Below are 23855 nucleotides of genomic sequence, written 5' to 3'. Positions count from 1 at the left end.
AAAGCCAGTATTGCCTGGAAAAGTTGCATTTGTTCCTGTGATCAAAGCCTCATGAAGTTAGCTGCAGGAAAGGCTGCACCTAATCTGTGAGGAAAATAAATTATACCAGGGTATCAATTCCTATCTGCTTTTTCAGGGAGAATTGACATTCAGTAATGTGATTTGAGTCTTTTTAGATTTTATTTATTTATTTTCTTATTTATTGAGAGAGTGTGCAAGCAGGGGGGAGGGGCATAAGGGAGCGAGAAAATCCCAAGCTGACTTCACTCTTAGGTGCAGAGCCAGAGCCTGCTGTGGGACTAGATCTTAGGACCCTGAGATCATGACCTCAGCTGAAATCAAAAGTTGACTCCTAACTGACTGAGCCATCCAGGTGCCCCTTCAGTAATGTAATCAGCATCTTCTGATTGTGATTTAATATCAAAGTAGTAAAAATTGTGGATGTAAGCAATTTTTGACCACCAAAGACATGTCCTTTCAGCATTTTGTGAAGGAATGGTCAGTAAGAATAGGATCCTGCTTTTTCACAGTGGTGCATGCTAGCTAGGTAGTATGACAGGGCTTTAAATGTTTAATTAGTTTTTTAGTAAAATAAGGTAAATATATTTTTAATATTGATAATGCCATTTCTATGATTTCAAGGGGGCACAGCATAGTAAATATATTTAATATTTCAAATAGTAAGGACTTACTGAACTTGTAAGTTCATATTCACAGTTATCATGAATTTTAGTGTTGAGAAGGTATGAGTTCATAATGATAGTTTACAAAACAACTCACTAGTTTTCTTTGGAGTATGCTAAGGAGCCAGCTGTACCTGAATGTAACCAAATAATTGAAGAGAGGAAGTTTCTTTTGTGAGGAGTATTTTGGTTGATAAATGAAAAAGGAGTGATAAATAGAACATCACCATTTTGTTTTTGTTTTTAAGATTTTATTTATTTATTTGACAGAGAGGGTGTGTGTGCATGAGTACAAGCAGGAGGAGTGGTAGAGGGAGGAGCAGGTTCTCCACTGAGCAGGGAGACTGATGGGGGACTTCTGAGATTGTGACCTGAGCCTAAGACAGACACTTCAACGGGACTGAGCCACCTAGATGCGCTAGAACATCAGCATTTTGTAGTGAATTCCTGGACATAAGTAAAGATTATCAGTGGCTGCTAACATCACAGAGAGAGACAGCCAGATGTTAGAGTTCTCTCAATGAAAATTCACAATTCAACCTAGTAAGTATTCCTGCCAAAAAATTGAACTTGAACCTGAATCTCATCAAGCTTCTCGCTCTACCTACCAGTTTACAGGAAACACAGAAATAAGGCAACAAACGAAATGATACCATGGAGATATAGTCAGTAAAATCTAGGCTTTGGGGAAGTCCTTGAGATACACAACTTGTTTTTTTCAACAAATTAATTGTAAGGAACAAAAAAAGAGAAATGAGAAGGAAACTTGAGATTAATGGCAATGATTGGACTTTATCAAGGACCAGTTTTGTTTTTAATTTACCTCCTGATCTGTAAGCTGCCTATTCATGGCTCACTTTACTTTCAATCACTTGTTGATTTCATTGGTCCTGTTTGCTGAATTTCTTTATGAATCTTAGATAAAACTACTACATCCTTCCCCCAGCCCTCACACCTATTACATAATTACTTCCCACCTGACTTTACGTAGGTTATATAAGGTAAAATTAGGCAAAGCCCTTAGTATATGATTTAGCACATAATAGGTATGTAGTAAATATATGCCTTCTGATTTAAAAGGTAACTTCTTCATGATTTTGTTTAAAAATTGTTCCGTTGCGTTAATTAATTTTTAAAATGGGAAGGGGTGAATATGGCTTAGTTATTTTAATAGAAGTCCTAGGCCTGGGACAGCTAGGCCTAGGACAGGTGGCAAAAACTGTTGGTAATATTACGGTGGTTTAATGAGTAATCTCTGTGTTCTCTGCAAGGAACTTTTTTATAATTATCTTTGAGTTTAAGAAAGATTACTGAGAGAGTTGGTCTTCAAAAGAATACTTGCTTATTGGGGGTGGTATGGGACAATTTAGGAGGAAATGTGACTTGTTCCAACTCCATGGATTTTAGGATAGCTAAACTTCATGAAAGGAGGCATATAGGCTCTAGTAAGAAGGAAAATTTTGAGTGTCACCCTCAGGAAAAAGAGATGAATCACAATTATAGCCTTTTCCTAAAGGTTATAGAAGGTAGCCATCCAAAGACCTGGTATAGCTAATTAAAAGCTATATTATTTTTTTTGTATTTCACCATGCTACTTCCTTTATCTCAGGTGCACCTGTGATTTTGTATAGCCATAAACTGTAGCAACCTAACATATCTTTACTGGTATTTTTGAAAATGATATTAAAATATTTGGAAACTAAAGATGGTAGTGGTATAAGAATTCCATTTTTCAAATGACAGCTATAATTATTGAGTGGCATAGCTATTAAAATTGAATAATCAGTCACTTGACTATTAAAGAAGAGGTTTTGTTGTTATGAGTTTATTGGTTAGAGATAAAAGATACTTTTTGAAAAATAGGATAAATGTGTATGATAGAAACTCATACTTTTATCTGATCATGAAAGCTTTGAGTAGAAAGATGAAATACTTTACAAACTACACCTGGATACTTTGGAAACAAAAAGGTGATAGGCAGAATTAAGCATAATTGAGAGGTACTCAATTTAATGTCTGTTGTGAGTTGGTAAAGGCATTGAGATCTTTATTGTTCTGTTCATGATCATAAATGAGGAGGCATAGCTAATGTGGGCATTTACAGAGTTTGGGATTAGTGACTTTAAGGGAAAAGAAAGCTGACATAAGGAAAACAAAAATATAATAATAATAGTTAATATTTAATGTTCACTGTATGCCAGGCACTGTGACAGACACTTTATATATATTTTCAGATTCTATCCCAATATTCCTGTGAGATGTAAACTATTACATCTATTTTATGTATAAGAAACTGAATCTTAATAAGGCTTAGTATTTTTTTTTTTTAAAGTGGGTTCCAAGCCTAATGGCAGGGCTTGAGCTCACAACCCTGAGATCAGGAATCATGTGTTCTACCAACAGAGCCATCCAGGTGTCCCAATAAGGCTTACTTTTTTTTTTTTTTTTTAAGATTTTATTTATTTATTCGTGAGAGACACACAGAGAGAGGCAGAGACATAGGCAAAAGGAGAAGCAGACTCTTTGTGGGGAGCCTGATGCAGGACTCAATCCCAGGACCCTGGGATCATGACCTGAGCCAAAGCCAGTCGCTCAACCACGGAGCCATCCACGTGTCTCAAGGCTTACTTTTTGAGGTTAATTCACAGTAGACCCAGGATTCATCCATCTCTTTCTCTTGGGGTGAAACCAAAAGTTTAAATTCAGAAATCTGGGGATCCCTGGGTGGCGCAGCGGTTTGGCACCTGCCTTTGGCCCAGGGCACGATCCTGGAGACCCGGGATCGAATCCCACATCGGGCTTCCGGTGCATGGAGCCTGCTTCTCCCTCTGCCTGTGTCTCTGCCTCTCTCTCTCTCTCTCTCTCTCTGTGACTATCATAAATAAAAATTTAAAAAAAAAATTCAGAAATCTAATTTCTAATCAAAATTAGAAAAGCAAGTGTATTATTCTAGTTCAACCAAACTGCAAAAGGATAGATTTGGGAAAACCAGTGATTTAGCTAGTTCAATATAAATTTCTGATATGATAGGGCTCCTGAAAAGTTGTTGTAATTATAGATGTATTAGTTGGAGTATAGTGTCTCACCCAAGAAAGGTTGTAGTACTAACATGTTACTCACTAGTCAAATCACATTTTACTATGTTAGAGAAGAAGGAGGGATGCATTATTTGTTTTTGAAAATTCCTTATATTATTAAACTCTCTTTGCCTATGAAATTTCTAATTTCAAGGAATTTCCAAAAGTTCTTGAAAATCTCAGTAGCTTTTTAAATTCATTTTCATGTTCATTTTTAATTGAGTTAAACTGATAAAATACTGATAAGTCACTCTATATCAAACACTATTTTCAAAATTAATTAAATTAACTAGTATTAAATGCGTCCTTACGATATTAAGAGTAAGGACAGAGATTCTCAGTTTTGCACCTAACCTAATTTTATGTTTACATTGCTAGACCTGTTTATCCTGACTGTAGTGCAAAACTTGCATTGCCTTTTTAAAAAATTTTTTAGATTTTATCTGTTTATTCATGAGAAACACAGAGAGAGGCAGAGACATAGGCGGAGGGAGAATCAGGCTCCCTATTGAGAGCCTGATGCGAGACTCAATCCCAAGACCCCTGGTTGATGACCTGAGCCAAGGATGGATGCTCAACCACTCAGCCACCCAGGCGCCCCTGCATTGCTTTTATAATAGGGCTTATTTAGTCACTTTTAAAGCTTTCATTTAAATTTGGGATTAAGTATACTTTTCCAGTTGACCACACAACAGTAAAACTAACAAACACATGAATTTTAGGTTATGCCACAAAGGCAAACCTCAGTAAATTCCAGAAAAGCTGAAACTTTTTGCGTCCATTTTCTCCCTACAATAGAAGTTTAAAATGCACTACTCCAACCACTTGGAAAAATCAAACAGAAACTGTTCTTAAATAATATTGAGTCAAAGAGAAGATCAAATATACAGTAACTGATTATTAAGCTAACAGAAATGAGACTTAGGCTAAGACTAATACCATGCTTAGAAATAAATTGATTAAAAAAACTCAACTCAACTGTAGAATTTAATATAACAAAACCAATAAAATAAATGCCTAGGAGAAAGGAAAGATGTAAATAAGATAAAAGCAGAAACAGATACATTAAAAAAGAAACTAAAGAATTGAAAAAATCTAAGAGCCGTTAATTAGGATTAAAAAACAAATAAACCTAATCTTATCAAGGAAAAGATAGAAAACCAAAGTATGAAAGAATAAAGGGAATGTGTATAGATAAGAGATTTTTAAGTATATATAGAAAAGAAACAGCTTTATTTAACTATAAGGCAGTTGATTTGAAATTTCTTTGAAATGAATTGTTAAACACTCAAACTGCTTTAAGGAGAAAATCTGGGTAAACCAAGAACTACGGAAGAAAGTTTAAGGAATTTTCTCCAAAAATTGGTTCTGGAGCCAGATCGTTTTGCCAGTGAGTTTTTTCTAACTTTCAAGGAACATATAATTCCTATGGTGAGAAGCTGTTCTAGAGATTATAAAAAGATGGAAATATGCCCAACTAATGTTATGAAATCTGTATGAATATCTTAACAATGGTTACTTATGAGAGTGAGATTCTTTTGGGGAGTTACTGTTTTAGTTTCTATTGCATGCAAAGATTTTTATTGAAATTAAGATAATTGTGAAAAAAACCCTAGAAATTAAAAACATAGACAAAGATGACTTTTGTATCTGTTATTATATTTACTATTACTGATGCTCTTTATTCCTTTGTAAGGATCCAAGTTTTGACATAATATTCTTTCCCTTTTGCCTAGAGAGCATTTCTTTAAGTGCATTGCATCTTACAATGGATTTTTCTCAACCTTTGTCTAAAAACATTTCCACATTCATTTTGAAATATATTTTAACCAGATATAGGATTTTAGGTTGACAGTATCTTTCTTTCATTATTTAGTAGTCACTCCATTGACTTCTCAGTTTCATAGGTTGTGATGTGAAGTCTGTTTTTCTGTACGTAATGGGTCTTATTCTCCGCATCTAGCAGGTTTTTCCATTTTTTTCTTTTTTAAAAAATATTTTATTCATTTATTAGGGAGAGAGCATAGAGAGAGAGTGAGAAGGAGAAGCAGACTCCCGGCTGAGCAGGGAGCTCAATGTGGGGCTCAGTTCCAGGACCTTGGGATCATGCCCTGAGCCGAAGGCAGATGCTTAACTGACAGAGCCACCCAGACATCCCTCCCTCCATTTTTTCTTAATCACTGGTTTTCAGCAGTTTGATTATGATATTTCTAAGTGTGGTTTGCTTTGTTTTTCCTTCTTGGATTTTGTTGAGCCTCATGGCTTATGGTTTGAAAAAAATATTGTCCATTATATTTCCAAATATTTTTTCTGTCACCTTCTTCCCTCTAGTTTTTGGACCCCAATTACATGTATATTAAATTGTATGTTGCTATATATCATTGGTGTTTTGTTTTTCCTTTCTTCAGTACTTTTTTTCTTTGTGCTTCATCTGGATCTTTTTCTCTTGCTGTGTTTTCAAGTTAAGTGTCGAATCTACTGTAATCCCATCCAGTGTATTTTTCATTTCAGATACTCTATTTTTCATTTCTAGAATTTCCATTTCGACCTTAAAAAAATCTTGCACTTATCCCTCAACACTTCCATGTGTTTCTCTACCTTCTTGAGCATATTGAGCGTATTTATAGTAGCTCTTTTAACATCTTTGTCTGCCAAGTTCTGTGTCTCTGTCAGTTCTGCATCTGTTTCTATTGATTTGTCATTCTCCTGGTTATAGGTCATATTTCCCTTTTAATTTATATGCCTGCTAAATTTTCTTTGGATGTCAGACATTGTGAATTTTTTGTTGTTGGGTGCTGGATTTTGTTGTATTCCTTTCAATGATGTTAGTCTAATTTTTGGCATGCAGTTGAATTTTTTGAAATCTCTGATGCTTTTTTGAGACTTGCTTTGTTTTGAGGAAGCTTTGTTAGGGTAGGTCTAGAGCAGTCTGTTTTCTTAGAGCTGATTTAGAGTTGATATCTTCTGAGGATTTTACTTAATATTTCATGTATTATGAAGTGTTTTCACCCTACTTAATGAGAAGACAAACTATTCCTAATCTTGTATGAGTTTTAGGACTTCTTTGGCCTGTTTATTTTTCAGTGGTTCTTTCTCCAACCTTAGGTAGTTTCCTCTCATACATGACAGATCACTTCCTGCCAAAGCCTGAAGGGAACACCTCTGCAGATCTCTAGAGCTCTGTCTGTGTAGTTCCCTTTTCTTTGATTTGCTTTTCCAAAATTCTGGCTTGTTGGCCTCCCTGAACCTCAGTCTCTGTCTCTGTCTCCTCAACTCTCTGAGATTTCCAGGCACATTGAAGTCCTCACTCTCTATGCTGCATCCTAGAAACTGCTTCAAGGGTGTGTGAGATGGGCCAATGATAGGACTCACCTCATTTTCCTCTCCCACTTTCTCAGGAATCCCTCTCCTGCTTTGTTGTACAATATCTGAAGATTATTGTTTTATTAGTCTATTTTATCCAGTTTCTTGGTTGTATAAGGCAGGAGGATTAATTGGATTTCTGTTACTCCATCATGGCTATTTGTGGAAATACTTGATGGATTGGTTTTTTTCTCCTTCTTTTCTGTGGGTTAAGATGTGGGTCTAAGTATAAAAGAATCCAAGATACCAGTTGGCTTATTCTCAGTGTCTCAAATGTTAGGCTAACCTGTAACTGAGGTGGAGGAGTCCCTAGATGCTTGTCCAAACCCTTTAATAAACAGGCAATTTTGCCTGGTACATCCTTTCTTATTTCACTCTGGAACCTTTTGCGGTGGTAGGGTGGCTGATCAAGAATTATGGTATTCTATAATGATGTTCAGTATGCTCTGTAGTTGGCTAATTGAATTTAAATTAAAAAATTTAAAAATTATGGTATTCTGAATCTTGTTCAGATACCACATAGTTTTAATAAGTTCTTAATACTCTTTCTTTAAGCTGAATTAAGACCCATTTCTATTTATTTTTTCTCAGCTATTTGCTATTGCTCACCTTTAATTTTATCAGATTAGATTTTTTTTTTTTTTGCTAATAGCTAGTTATATAGCTGGTTGTCATTTTTTCATTTGGATTGTATTTACTTCATTCATCATGTATTTTCCCACATCACAGTAACCTTTAGGAGCTTGACAGGGTTTGATCTTTTATGCATTATATCTTTAGTTTTGTTCCTGCTTCTCTGTTCTTACCATTCTTTACTCAGAAATGAATGAACAAATAAATAACCGAATAGATGTAGACAAATCTATGTATGCATATATATACACAGTGCATATTTTCCATTCTATTAACTGTGACATATACTATTGATTTAATATATTTTCAAGAAAAAAGAAACATTAAATTTATTTTAAAGTTCTTAGACATTAGCTGACACAGTCATATATTCATACATACAATTTTTATACCATCTTCTTTGGAATCATAAAATCTAATCCTTTTTCAAAGTCTGACATGCTGGGACACCTGGGTAGCTCAGTCAGCCGTTGGGCGTCTGCCTTCAGCTCAGGTCATGATCCTGTGGTCCCGGGATCGAGTCCCACATTGGGCTCCCTGTGAGGAGCCTGCTTCTCCCTTTGCCTATGTCTCTGCCTCTCTGTGTGTCAATCATGAATAAATAAATAAAATCTTTAAAAAAACCCAACAAAGTGTGACATGCTGATTTTCCTCACCTGTGCTTGCTTTTTTTTCTTTACACATTATGATGGTATAGTTTTGAGTCATATGAGAAATGTTTGAATTTAACTGCTTTTCTTTTTTTGGCTGAACTCATCGTTTCAAATTTTCTACAGATAAACTGTGAATTAAATAATTCCCTTTTTTTTGAGACACCTGGAAACTTTTGACAGATTGATAGCTAGCAGTTGGGTGTTAGTACCTTGTAAAATGTAAATTGGTCACACCAGTGTCTCTCTTCCAACTCTGATAACTCTGTGGTCTATTTTGAGAGATTGGGCAATTTCTACTGGCTTTAATTGCCCTTGCTTGTCTTGCAGTGGACAACTTTTATACCACAATAGCTGTTTATTACAGAGCTTCATCATAATTCATATGAATATTTTCATCTTAAAATCTTTTCTTTCTTTCTTTCTTTTTTTTTTTTTTTTAAAGATTTTATTTATTCATGAGAGAGATAAAGAGTCAGAGACATAAGCAGAGGGAGAAGCAGGCTCCCTGCAGGAGCCCTGGGATCACGCCCTGAGCCAAAGGACAGACGTTCAACCACTGAGCCATCGAGGTGCCTCTTTCTGAAAATATTTTCAGGCAACAGTCAGGCTTTCAGATTTAACTTGAAGTTCAACTGCATATGAGTTAAACTATGCAGTTAATTCAGCTATGGTCATAGTTGGATAAACAGCGATCTTCTCAGAAAAGGTATAGATTTACACATGGGTACAACTTACTCTTTTGCTTGGCTAATGGTAGGTTTTTGGACATTAATTCTGATATTTCTATTTCAGAAACTTTAAAATATTTTTTAAGAAAAATAAATATCTTTAGAATGGAAGAAATATGATTTAGGAATTTAATATACAGTGAGGAAGCTTAAAGTCTGTCATGTGATATAATTATTTAATAAGTTTTGAGATGATCAAATAGCAGCTGTAAAAATTAGTATTGAACCTATCTGTATGCAAATATATGGTTAACTTTTTAAAACTGAAAAGCTAGTAAAACTGTTCAAAGAATAAAAAGGCTAAAAAATTGACCATAAAAAGTTAAGCACATCTATATGAAGAAAAGTAATACAAAATTAAAAATAAAAATAACAAAATGGAAAATATTTACAAATATGCCCTTAAAGATTATCCGACATTACTGTGAATATTTGAAAAATATTTACAATGCTAAGATTGAGTGAGTTTGTTAGTAAAGTAATGCCCATTAGATCCTAATGGGACATTGAGTAAACAAACATAAGGAGAACTGGGAATTCAGACAGTAGTGAATAACCTTTCATACTTACTGAGTAAGTATAAGAAAGTAATCCAGAGGCAATCCAGTGCTTATGCATTGCTTTTGAAGTTGGTACAGTTCATATAGAGGAAAGTATGGTAGTATATATTGTAAAAACCATAACCTATCTGTGATCATTGGTTGATAAGGTAATTCTCCTCTTGGGAATTAACCCTGAGTAAATAATTCATGGAATAAAAGACCTGTAATTAGAGCTATATTCAGAAAATATTACTTATTATGGTAAAAACTGAGGACAATCTAATCGGTTAACAGTGGGAAATTTGATGTATTATCAGTTAATATCCAAATATTTCATATCCCCTATGTATAAGCATAAGTACCATGACAGCAGGGACTGTATTATTTTTGTTCTCTACTGTAACACTATCGCCTAGAATAGCTTCGCTTATAATGAGTCCTGAACAATTATTATTGAAATGAACAAATCAGTGGAATAATGTTAAAATGAAATATACACATATGGAACCTGTTGGTAAGTACCTTGTGAGGAAGGGATATTGGGAACAAGTTGGCTGATAAGGAATTTTTAGAAGTTTGCACTGGATTGTGAAAGTTCAGTGAGATACGAATTTTTCTTGAGAGCCAGGAGTTGGGAAAGGCACTCCAGGAAAAGGGTCAGTGTGAGGAAAGGCCTGCCAGTAGCAATTGACTGCAGGATAAGGTAGGAGATGAGGCATAGGTGGAGGCCGTGTTATAAGTGGACTTTGTAAGGAAATCAAGCTCAGTAGGTGAGACTTTAATCTGAGTATGGGAAGTCACTGATGATTTTTCAACAGAAGTTGACATTGGAAGAGTTATTTAATTCAAGAAGTTTAATCTGGCATTAGTGTCCCGAACAAGTTTAGGCAGGGAGATCAGTTTGAACTCTGTTGGAAAGGGAGTGGAACTTCATGTGAGAAGTCCAGTTACAGTAATTGTAAAGCTGTTTTGTTTTTCATCTTGAACTATGGCTAGGAATAATTGTTCCTTTGTGCTAATGTTATTTTTATTAATTTTAAGAGTTAAACTTGGTTATGTAAAAGGACAGTGTCATTAGAAGAATAAATAAAAATTTAAATATACAGGAAAGATTTTACTGAATTCTTAAAGTTTAAAATGATTCTAGAAATGTTGAGGGTAAAATAAAACTATCTTAGGAAGCCTCCATTGAACCATGCCACACAGATATGTAATTCTTTCAGCTTTACTTTCATTTTTGTAAATCTTTCCTTTTATACTGTGGAAGAAAACTATGTCAGCTATCATTGTTCTGTCAAAAATATTGCTAGAATTTCTTTAAAATTATAATCTTCTAGTGAAGGATCAGACTTTTAAAAATTATGAATTGAAGGCCTAGTTTGCTATCTGGGACTTTATGGAAAAAGTAGACCACCCCACCACCCCTGCAGTTTTTATATTAGTGATACTGGGGTAGTGAAAGTTGACATTTATGAAGCAGTTCATTGTGCTGAATTAGAATCATGCAACTTGTTTGGAATAAATTAAAAAGAGATCTTTAAAGAAAAACCAATGTGTTGCCAATTGTCCAAGACTAAAATCTGCATTGTTTACAAAATAGCAAAACGTCATAAATTACATTATCTTAGATAAATGTGCAGATTCTTTTTAAAAAGTAGCAAGCATTTTAACTAGCACTTGACCAGTATTTTTGAGCATTAATGTTTAACACTCAGAATTAAAAATTTAAATAAAAGCTTTTAGATGAGCATATGGTGAGTTTTTAATTGAATTGACACTTCAGTTGAATTGGTTGAGGAGTGGGCTAGAAGAATATATCCAAGTGCCTAACTAAATCATTTTATATTTTCAGGGTTAGAGGTTGAGTTGGAAAAGGGCTTTGCTGAGTAGGTGATTTTTTTTTTTTTTTTTTTTTAAGATTTATTTATTCAGAGAGAGGCAGAGACACACAGGCAGAGGGAGGAGCAGGCTCCTTTCAGGAAGCCCGATGTGGGACTTGATCCCGGGTCTCCAGGACCACACTCCGGGCTGCAGGCGGCGCTAATCCGCTGTGCCACGGGTCTGCCCATAGGTGATGTTTTACCTGAATCTTAAGATTATTTATTGAGTATGCATGGTCTGCTCTACATGTCAGATATTGGGCTTTTTACATATGCATAATATATGGTTCGTTCTTCAGTGGACTAATAGTTTTTTATAAACTAACACATATTGAGATAAGGGTAGTAATGATGTGCCATGGGAACAGAGAGATTAATTTGGAGAAGGGACAGGAGGAGAGGGGAGTTAGAGCTTTGCAGAGAAGATGGCATGAGCTGGTACTTGAATGATGGGTAGACCCACACACCCTGGAGCAAAGGAAGAGGTATGTTCTTAGATAGGATGTGCAGCATGAAGGGATGTATAAGAGTTTTCTTTCTTTCTTCTCACTAAATATAAATAAGTATTTTGATCTTTTAATTGGTGGTTGTAGAAAAAAGCTCTGTTAATGTGTCAAACCATTTCTCATTGAATTCATCTGGGTTACCTTTATTAAAGTAAAAATTGTCTGAACTGCAAAGTTATAAAGCTACATTTTGGAAGAATGGAAGTGTTCTAAATCTTGATTGTGGTAGTTCTTTTGTTAAAATTCATTCCCCTGTCCATCTAAATTAGACATGTTTTATTGCATATAGATTTTATTTCAATAATGTTGATTTAAAAATTGCCTGTGAAATCACATTTTTTTTCCAAATTTGTACCTATTATTTAAAAACTGCATTTTTGAAGAAGAGATTTTCAGCTCTCCATTGTCAAACTAAATGTTCAACCCAAGAAACAAGCATGTGAATCATATAGCATTGAGCAGAGTAAAAGCCTGTGCTTTCGTGGAACTTATATTTTAATGGAAGAAGGAGACAGATAATAAAGAAAACGAGACAGATAATAAAGAAAACAAAGCATATAATTATTTCAGGTGATTAAGTGCTATGACAAAAGTTAAATAGGAGAGTGGTAGGAAAGAGTTTTCATTTTTAGGAAGAGGAACCAAATAAAACCAGAATTAGAAATCAGCTTTTTGGTTGTGTTCTTTAAATATGACGAACACTGAACTCTCTTAAGATTGGAACTAAGACTGAAAACCTGTGGAAATTGCATATGTAATTATAATATGTAATTGATTATACAATTAAAATGTAGAGTGTAAATGTTGAAACTTGAACACAATAAAATAAATTGAGCTGTGGGAGTTGAGTATAGGTTTCTCAATTTTTGTAGCAGAAATTCAGTAAATGCTATCTAAAATTCAAATGTGAGGGAGAAGCACAGTATTGGCCCTTGATAATCTTTTTTTTCTTAAGGTAAAGGAATCTTTCTGGCCTCTGTGTTTTCTGATGTCATTCTAAGTCTTATGCAAATGCTGTTTTTCTCTGGCTGCTTCCAAGATTTTTTTCTTTGTGTTTAGTTTTCAGAAATGTGTCTGTTTGGATGGCTTTAGGTTTAACACGGTTTGCAGTTTGCTCACTTCTTGGATTTGTTAGTTCATGATTTTTACCACATTTGAAAAATTGTTGGTCATATATTTTCAAATAATTTTGCAGTGCACACTATTGCTCCTCTCCTAGGATTTCAATGACATGAATGTGAGATCTTCTGTAGCTGTTCCACAGGCCCCTGATGCTTCATTTATTTATTTTTTTAACCTATTAACTTTCTGTTGTTCAGATTGGATAATTTCTGTTGATTGATCTTTAAGTCCACTGATTCTTTTGTTAGTCCATCCAGTGAGTTTAATATTGGCTGTTGTATTTTTCAGTTCTAAAATTTCCATTTTGTTCTCCTTTTTGTCTTTTATTTCTTTGCCAAAACTTTCTGTTTTTCCATTTATTTCAGTAATTGCTTATTGGTTCATTTTACTGAAAGCTCCTTTAAAAATCCTTGTTAGATAATTCAAACATCTTTGTCACCTCAGTTCTGGTGTCTTAGTTGTTTTTTCTCATTTAAGTTGAAGTTTTTCATATATTGCTTTATTTTTTTTTCAGAATGAGTATAATTATTATAAAAACAGTAGAATAAGAATAAAGAGGAAATAGAACCAGTCTTAGCTATATAAGCTCAATTTCTTTTTCTATAAAGAAGAAATAAGGATGTCTACTTTGTAGACTTTTGGGAAAGACTGCATGAGAATATGTATGTAAAGTATCCAACCCAGTCCCTGGCATATAATAAATGCTTAGAGAATATTAGTTAACTTTGATAGAGAACAAACTGAGGGTTGATGGAGGGACGTAGGAGGGGGATGGGCTAGATGGGATGGGTTTTATTTTTTTTATTTTATTTTTTTGGTGTTTTATTTTTTATTTTTTTAATATGTTTTTTTCATTGAAGTTCAATTTGCCAAATATAGTACAACACCTAGTGTTCATCCCATCAAGTGTCCTCCTCGGTGCCAGTCACCTCATCCCCTCCCACCTCCCCTTCCACTACCCCTTGTTCGTTTCCCAGAGTTAGGAGTCTCTCATGTTTTGTCACCCTCTCTAATTTTTCCTAATAATTTTCCCTCCTTTGCCCTATAATCCCTTTCACTATTCATTATATTCCCCATATGAGTGAAACCATATAATGATTGTCCTTCTCCTATTGACTTACTTCACTCAGCATAATACCCTCCATTTCCATCCACGTCGAAGCAAATGATGGGTATTCGTTCTTTCTGATGGCTGAGTAATATTCCATTGTATATATATATATACCACATCTTCTTTATCCATTCATCTGTCGATGGACATCGAGGCTCCTCCCCAGTTTGGCTATTGTGGACATGACTGCCATAAAGATTGGGGTGCAGGTGTCCCGGCGTTTCACTGCATCTGTATCTTTGGGGTAAATCCCCAGTAGTGCAATTGCTGGGTCTTAGAGTAGCTCTATTTTTAACTCTTTGAGGAATCTCCACACAGTTTTCCAGAGTGGCTGTACCAGTTTCACATTCTTGCCAACAGTGCAAGAGGGTTCCCTTTTCTCCACATCCTCTCCAATAATGGGTTTTAAAGAGGGCACTTGTGATGACCACTGGATGTTGTATGTAAGTAATGAATCATTGAATTCTACACTTGAAACCAATGTTGCACTGTATATTAACGAACTAAACTTTAAATACAAAAAGGGAGAAAATATTAGTTAATTTGGAGCTGCTGCTGCATCTTCTTTTTCTTCTTCTTTTTGATTATAGTGTGTTGAAATCATTACTGTCAACTACATCACATTTTAAGGGAAGAAGCTCTTTAAAAGAAGTCTTAACTCCTCCCCCACCCACCAGTTCTTTAAATTGTGATTTCTTAATACAAAGATCATCCTGTTTCTCAATACTGCCTTAGCTTTTTTTTTTGTTGGGGATAGACCTTTTTGTTGTTAAACTGGATGAATTTCCTCTTGTTCTAGGCCCCAGGAAGTTCATCCTGTTCCATCCTTTCTTTTGTTCCTTAGGGAATCTTCTCTCTCCAGGACCTATCCAGGGCTAAAGTGGAATGATGTATTATTGGCAGCTCCCCCTTTCTTGCCACCAGGATGGCAAATACGCCCCCCCCTTTTTTTTTTGCTCTTAGGATTTTACACTTAAGCATAGGGGAAAGGTTGGAGGAAGAGGTAGAGAAGGGATGGTGGTCATGACAGATAAACACAGGGATATGACAAACCTTAGAAAATCTGAATAGCTTTTTAAGGGCTTTGGTAGGTCCTTATTCTTGCTGAGTTGATAATTGGAAGCCCCTTTGAACTGATATATCTTGATTTTTTTCATTTTGTCATGAAACCCCTTTGACCGTGATGATGGAAAGTTTTTCCTGAGAATGTGACATTTAAGCTGAATTCTGAAAGATGAGTTAGAAGTAACTAGGTGGGGGAAGAAGAATGCGCAGGCAGACAGAACCATATCTAAAGGTCTTTAAGTAAGGAAGGAGCGTATAGCATATTGAAGGTACTAAGAGATGTCAGTGTGGAAATAAAGATGGTGTGATATAAGCAAGGGGCAATATCTAGACACATAGATCATTGGAACAGAGCAGACAATCCAGGTATAAAGACGCACACAAATATGACCAGTTGATTTTTGACAAAGGTTCAAAAACGATTCAGGAGAGAAAGAGTAACTGGTTTTTAGTAAATGGCTTTGCATTCATATACAAAAAAATAAACCTTGATTTATACTTTATACCTTATATGACGATTAACCCAAAATGCATCATAGATCTAAATGTAAAATGAAAAACTATAAAGCTTTTGGAAGAAGGCATGAAGGAAAATCTTTGTGACTTGAGATTAAGCAAAGAATTCTCAGATGTGGTACCAAAAGCACAATCCATTGAAGAAAAAAATGGATAGATTGGTTTAATAGAAATTAAAAGCTCTTTCTCTGTAAAAGCCACTGTTAAAAGACAATACAAGCTACAGACATAGAGTAATAAGTATTTGCATATCACATGCAGTAAAGGATTTCTCCCAAGAAAATGATAAAGAGGGGATCCCTGGTGGCTCAGCAGTTTAGCACTTGCCTTTGGCCCAGGGTGCGATCCTGGAGTCCCGGGATCGAGTCCCACATCGGGCTCCCGGCATGGAGCCTGCTTCTTCCTCCTCCTGTGTCTCTGCCTCTCTCTCTCTCTCTCTCTCTGTCTGTCATACATACATACATAAATAAATAAAAAATAAATAAATAAATCTAAAAAAAAATAATATGATAAAGAACTGTCAAAGCTCAACAGTAAAGAAACAAACAACTCAATTTAAAAATGAGTAAAAGACAGACGTTTCATTAAAGAGGATATAAGGTTGGTAAATAAACACATGAAAAGATGTTCAAAATCATTAGCTATTAGGGAAATGCAAATTAAAACCACAGTGAGATATCAGTACATGCCTGTTAGAATGAGTAAAGTAGGAAATAATTTCATGAGAATACCAGGTGCTATCAAGGATGCAGAGAAACTGGAACTACCATACATTTCTGGGGGCAGTATAAAATGGCACATATTTTTCTTAAAAGAAATTTTGGAATGAATTTATAGAGATTTATAGAAAAATTACCAAGACGATACCGGATGCCCATGTACCTCAATTTCCTATATTAACACCTTATAAAAAAAACCATGATATATATTTTAAAATGAAGAAACATACATTGGTACATTAATTTTAGCTAAACTCCAGATTTTATTCATATTTTACCAAATTTTTTTGTTTCTAATGTCCTTTTTCTGTTCTGGAATTCAAATCAGAATCCCACATTTTATTTAACTATCATGTTTTCTTAATCTACTCTGGAATCCCACATTTTATTTAACTATCATGTTTTCTTAATCTACTCTGGTTTGTGAAAATTTGGTAGATTTTTCTTCTTTTTGATAGCATTGGCATTTTTAAATAGTATTGGTCAGATATTTTGTAGAATGTCCCTCTATTGGATTTGTCTGATGTTTTTCTAATGATTAGACTTAGGCCTTAGTGTTTTGGGAAGAACACCACAAGAAGTGAGGGGGTGCCCTTTTCTTTACATTGTATCACAGAGTACAACATAATGTGACTTTCACTGTTGAGGTTAACATGACTGATTTTTTTTTTTAAATGCTCTTAAAACTAATTTGTTTTTTTATATAGTTAAACATATATTACCATATGACCCAACTGTCACCCTCTGGGTATTTACCTTAGAGAAGAAAAACTTAATATGACATAAAAAATCTGTATACACATGTTTATAGCAGCTTATTCATAGTCACCAAAAACTGGAAACAGCTTCAGTGTTTTCCTGTTGGGTGAGTAGATTAAAAATGGGGTATATCCATACAGTGGATTACTACTCAGTAATAAAAAGAAAAAAATTAATGATACATGTAACAACGTGGATGAATCTCAGAGACATTGTGCTAGGTGAAAAAAGCTAGTCTCAAAAGGTTACACATAGGGCGGCCCGGGTGGCTCAGCGGTTTAGTGCCGCCTTCTGCCCAGGGCCTGATCATGGGGACCCGGGATCGAGTCCCGCGTTAGGGCCCCTGCATGGAGCTTGCTTCTCCCTCTGCCTGTGTCTCTGCCTCTCTCTCTCTGTGTCTCTCATGAATAAATAAAAATAAAATCTTAAAAAAAAAGGTTACATATATTATATGGTTTCATTTTTATGACAGTCTTGTATATGATAAAAAGACAGTCATTCTGATTAGACCAGTGAGGGTTTAGGTATAGTTGGAGGGTGTGACTGTAACATGAGAGAAATTTTTTGCAGGGAATGGGGCTCTCTGTCCTTTACTTATGTTGGTGGTTACAGTATTCTATATGTATGTTGAAATTCACGGACACATGAAAAAGTAAAATTACTGTATGATAGTTTATAAACTGTAATTTTTAAAAAGTGAAGCTACAGTTAAAAGAAAAAAAGACTACAGAACTAGAACACAGAGTAGTAGCAAAATTGGTAAGAGGTATGAAGAAGTTGAGAGGAACCACATCATTTGGTTCTCATAGGACTTAATGGATTTTAAGCATGACCTGATCTGATCAGATCATTTTTAAAGAGAAATGTGTGAAATGTTTTTAATATTCAATGTGGAGAATGAATTGATGGGGGATAGACTGAAGATCTAAGAGGAAGAACAGAAAATAAGGCAGTTCTTGCATATTTCCTGCAAATATTTGTAAAGTCCCACTTCCTGAAGTCTGTTTATGGTGTTAGGATTGTTGTGATGATAAAAAATAATTATAATTACAAACAGTCCTTTGTTTTTTTTTTTTTTACAGTCCTTTGTTTCTATGCTTTTGACTTTTTTATACAGTTTTTGCACATTATACCCTGCTTTTCTTATGAAAAAACAAGACTTTGTAACCAACTAACATGATAATTGCCTAATTGTGTCTGGACAATATTTTGGTTTCAAAAATGTAGCCATCTTTAAGAAAATTATTTATGCAGTCCTTGGGATATTTTTTTAAATGATTTTATTTATTCATTCATGAGAGACACAGAGAGAGAGAGAGGCAGAGACATAGAGGGAGAAGCAGGCCCCATGCAGGGAGCCCGGTGTGGGACTCCATCTCGGAACCGCGGGATCACCCCCTGAGTCGGAGGCAGACACTCAACCACTGAGCCCCCCAGGCATCTCAGTCCTTGGGCTATTTTAATGCTTGCTCTTATTTTGTAAAAATGAGTGGAAAATTAAAGAAATTCAATTAATCGTGGTAATTGTAAGTATGCTTATAAATTGAATATTAGGTAAGACCAAGATTAAAAGTACAAATCTTTGGCTTTAGTCAGATGCTTATCAGATGAAAGTATATTAATCCATATTGTGTGTTGAAGTAAGAGGACAGAATTTGAAGAAAATTTAGAAATGTTTTAATTATATTGTTGATAACTAGTCTGGTGAAGTTAGGGACATACATGTGTTTTAACCTTCTAACAGCAAATCATTTGTTCACACATTTTGTCTTTCATACAAGTTTTCGGGAATCTATTATATATAAATATAAAGAGTTTCCTGCAATGGTAGTATTGCTAATTAGAAAAACTCTTTTATGTCAGGTCTCATGAAATTGTCATTTTTGAAGGCATGAAATTGTAGAATATTGGCAGTTTCACCTGGTAAACCTAATATACTGATTTAAATGCACACATAGTTGTAGGAAATATATAGTATTGTGTGGATTATTTTTCATAAATAGTATACTTACTAGTTGGGCATTATGATTTTTGCACTCTGCAATATGTTTATTTTTTTTATTTATTTATTTATTTTTTAAAATTTTTTTATTTATGATAGTCACAGAGAGAGAGAGAGAGGCGCAGAGACACAGGCGGAGGGAGAAGCAGGCTCCATGCACCGGGAGCCTGATGTGGGATTCGATCCCGGGTCTCCAGGATCACGCCCCGGGCCAAAGGCAGGCGCCAAACCGCTGCGCCACCCAGGGATCCCTACAATATGTTTAGATCTGTGTTTTGTCATTTTTTTCAGTTTCTACATTTTTTTTTGTTATGGCTATATCATAATTTTATTTGAACCCTCAAGGTTTTTACTGCAGATTGTTTATAATTTTTTAAAACTACTAACAATGAAGACAGAACTAGCCTTGTATGTGCTTTCTCATGCGCCTACATGAGAGTTCCTTCAAGATAAAGAGAGTGGAATTGCTGAGTCATATGGTATATACATTTTTAAAATGTATTATTTGGAAAATTTCAAACATATGCCAAAGTAGGCAAATAGAATAATGAATTCCTACTCACTTTCAACAACTATCAATCCTTGACCTATCTTGTTTATCTGTACTCTCACTCACTTTCTCCCCTCTCGTATTTTGAAACAAACCTTGATACCATGTCATTTGATCTGAAGTATTTCACATATTTCTGGAAAAGATAAGTGTTTTCTTTTTTTTTTTAAACCAATAATAGCACCATTATACTTCTTTGACATCATTAAATATTCAGTGTTCAAATTTTCTTTCTTTTTTTAAAATTTTATTTTATTTATTCATGAGAGACAGAGAGAGAGAGGCAGAGACATAGGTAGAGGGAGGGCTCTCTGAGGTGAGCCCAATGTGGGACTTGATCCCGGTACTCCGGGATCATGCCCTGGGCGGAAGGCAGGTGCTAAACTGCTGAGCCAACCAGGGGTCCCCAGTGTTCAAATTTTCAATTGTTTTAATGTCAATAACATTTTGTTCTGTATTTTTATTATTTTACTTGTTTGATTTGGGATCCAAGTAAGGATCACAATGATTAGTTTGGTACGTGATTATTTTTCTTAAGGTTTCTTTTAATCTGTTTTTCTCCTTTTTTTCCCCTCTCTCCCATTCTCTGTTTATCTTCTCCTCAACCCCCTTTTCTTCTCCTGCCCCCATTTCCCCATTTTTTTCTCTGTTTTTAAAATTCTTGCAGTATATTGATTGGAGAGACTGGGCTATTTATCTTAAAGATTTTTCCACACTGTGGCTCTTGCTTATTGCATTTTGTGACATTGTTTAACTTTTTTCTTGTCCTCTGTATTTCCAATCAACTTTTAGTTGGGCATGGATGCTTAATGAGATTCAGGTTTGATTTCTTTTCTTTTTGTCAAGACTATCTTCTAGACAATGTTGTCATCTAGTATAAGGAGCACATAGTAATGATATGTGCATTTTTAATTTGGAAGATATTGCAAGATTATCTTTCAGAACAATTGTTTCAATCTATACCTCCATCATTAGTATTTGAAGCTTTGTTTTTTTTTTTTAATTTTTATTTATTTATGATAGTCACACAGAGAGAGAGAGAGAGAGGCAGAGACACAGGCAGAGGGAGAAGCAGGCTCCACGCACCGGGAGCCCGATGTGGGATTCGATCCCGGGTCTCCAGGATCGCGCCCTGGGCCAAAGGCAGGCGCCAAACCACTGCGCCACCCAGGGATCCCCAGTATTTGAAGCTTTGTTTCACACTTGTGAACGGTTATCATCAAGCTTTCAACATTTTTTGAATTGACTAGTGGAAAATGTTTTCTTGGTCTTTTAATATTTCCCTAATTACTAGTGAGGTTCCTTGTTTTCTTTATTTTTAGGATCATTTGTATTTTCTCTAATGGGAATTGCATATTCAATGTATGTTTTGTCTCTTCCTGTTGGATTTGAACATTTTTCTTACTGGTTTTAATTTCTTTGGATCTTTTGATTACTCATCCTCTTTTTCTCTTATATAATGCCAAATATTTTTTCTTAGGTTATTGCTAGGCTTTGACTTTGATTATATTGTCCTCCAATATACAAAAATTGTACAAAAAATTAGCACATTTCTCCATCTTTTTATGATGTATGTATACTTTTTAGTTTAAGAAATGTTTCTTTCCTCACAGGCATAGAAATATTCACTTAACATTTTTTTTAATTGTAAAAAACACATAACATAAAACATCTTAACTGATTTAAGTGTACAGTTTAGAGGTGTTAAGTATATTTTCATTGTTGTACAGCTGATCTCCAGAACTTTTTTATTTTGCCAAACTGAAACTTTTTTTTTCTTTTTTTTTTCAAACTGAAACTTTTTTAAAGGTTTTATTTAAATTCCAGTTAGTTAATGTTCAATGTAATATTAGTCAGATGTACATGAAACTGAACCTTTATATCCATTGAACAACTCCCCCAGATCTCCCCCCAGCTTTTTAAAAATAACTTTAGACTTAATTTTCATTTTTAGCTATTTTATTTCTTTCTTTTTAAAAGCCTTTTGATGATATGGAGTATAAATCCTACTTTTATTTAAGTATAGTTTGCCATTTGTCATGGCAACATTTATTACATAGTCTGCCTTCCTACTAATACCACATTTGTATATACTAATAGCTCATATTTACAGGTGCTGTTTCTACAATTTGTATTGTGTTTTGTTGATCCTTTTTTGTGCTTATATGCCATTACCATCTACTTTCAATGACTTGTTAAAATAGTTTTTGATATCTAGTAAGACAAAAAAGCTTTTTTTCATAATGGTCTTTGTTATTTATATCTATGCATATATGTGTGTCTTTTCTCTGTATTTTGAATCTACTTCATAAGAGGCATGAAAAATTTTGCTAGCATATTATTTGGATTTATATATCAATTTGGGGAGAATTAATATTTTTAATATGTATATTGACTTTCTCCATTTATGCTTTGAAGGTTTTGTCCTTTTGGAAAGTTAGTTTTCTGCTTGAACACCTTATTTCACAATTTTTTATTCCTAGGTGATTTTTATTTTTGTTTCTTCTAGAATGAAGTGATTCGTTTTTTTTGTTTGTTTGTTTGTTTGTTTGATTGTTTTTAAATTGTAGTCTTCCTGCTCGGGTTTTGATTTTCCCTTACCCTATTTTACATTACATTTTCATAGCATTTATCACCTTGTAACAGAGCTGATTATTTATTTTGTGTGTTGTTATTACCTGTCTTCCTTACCTTTTCCCCAAACCTAGAATGTAATACCTCTAAAGACATCTGTCTTTTATATCTTGACCTCATGCTGAGTACTCCCATGAATTGCAGTAGTGATTCACTCTGTTGTCTATTAATTTTATAGGAATAAGTATTCACATCTTACAGAAATAATGTTTTGGGAGTGTTTTCCTTTCCAGAATGAATATGTTTTGTTTTCTTTTATTTATTGCATTAGTTAAGTCTTCTGATACTGTGCTGAATAGTACATGTGATTTCCCTCATTATTATCTTGTTCTTAACCTGCATGCAAATGCATCTGTTATTTTATTCCTAAGTATAATGTTTACCATTGGTTTCTTTCTTTTCTTTTTTTTAAATTTATGATAGTCACACAGAGAGAGAGAGGGGCAGAGACATAGGCAGAGGGAGAAGCAGGCTCCATGCACCGGGAGCCCGAGTGGGATTCGATCCCAGGTCTCCAGGATCGCGCCCTGGGCCAAAGGCAGGCGCTAAACCACTGCGCCACCCGGGGATCCCTTACCATTGGTTTCTAATAGGTTTTAACAAAGTAGGGGAGTTTTTTGTCGTTCCTAATTTTAACAAAGTAGGAAAATTTTTTTGTTCCTAATTTGCTAAAGATTTTTATTTTAGGATTTTGAATTTTATCAATGGGAAAAGGAACATGATACATCTCTAGGAGAATTTTCACTGTTTTGTAGATAACCTCACCAAGAGATGGGAAGCTGAACATACAGTGGTTGCTAAGAAATAGAAATTGCGGAGAGCTTTGGCAGTCTTACAGGGGTGAAGAGCCTTGGAGTTCAGGTACTAAGACATCTATAACTTGAGTGACTAAGACCGTGAAGAGAATATAAGCATAAAGTGAGCCCAAAAGTCTGAACCCTGTTGCCCCTAGAAATTGTTGCAGATTAGTAAGCACAAACTAATAGGCAGAAAAATTGAGCAGAAAGCAGCTGTTGAGAAGCTGAGAAGCTAAGCAGAGTTTTCAGCAGTCTAATGGTAACTAGAGAGAGAGAGGAGTCCTGGTAAATGCCCTCAGCTTTCCGATGAGATCTGTGAATAACTATGTCATAGCAACTAGAGAAATAGACCAGGTCTTAATGTGTTTGAAAACTGGCTTCAGGTTAGCTGATTGGATTAGCTCCCATTGCCAACCAGAAACTGAAGAAAATCTTCTATATAGAAAGAGGAACATTCACAGCCTCTAAAGTTTTTATTACACAATATCTGACATTCAGTCCCTAGATTCCACACA

At 34.8% G+C, this 23855-nt stretch overlaps 1 protein-coding gene across 8 annotated transcripts in view; it reads left to right on the top strand.

Moving 5' to 3' along the window:
- NCOA1 (nuclear receptor coactivator 1) overlaps window positions 1-23855 on the top strand; it is a 242279-nt gene that overhangs the window by 60748 nt on the left and 157676 nt on the right. For 2 of the 8 annotated variants that reach the window (XM_041756553.1, XM_041756552.1), the window contains exon 3: window positions 23299-23404. The exons of the other annotated variants lie outside the window; for them this stretch is intronic. The gene's annotated coding sequence lies outside the window, so the exon portion shown is untranslated. The remainder of the gene's footprint in view (window positions 1-23298; window positions 23405-23855) is intronic. 8 annotated transcript variants of the gene reach the window in all.

This window comes from Vulpes lagopus, chromosome 5 (genome assembly GCF_018345385.1).
Source record: "Vulpes lagopus strain Blue_001 chromosome 5, ASM1834538v1, whole genome shotgun sequence".
In the NCBI taxonomy this organism is placed as follows: Eukaryota; Metazoa; Chordata; class Mammalia; order Carnivora; family Canidae; genus Vulpes; species Vulpes lagopus.
This window is presented reverse-complemented; position numbering and strand designations above follow the sequence as displayed.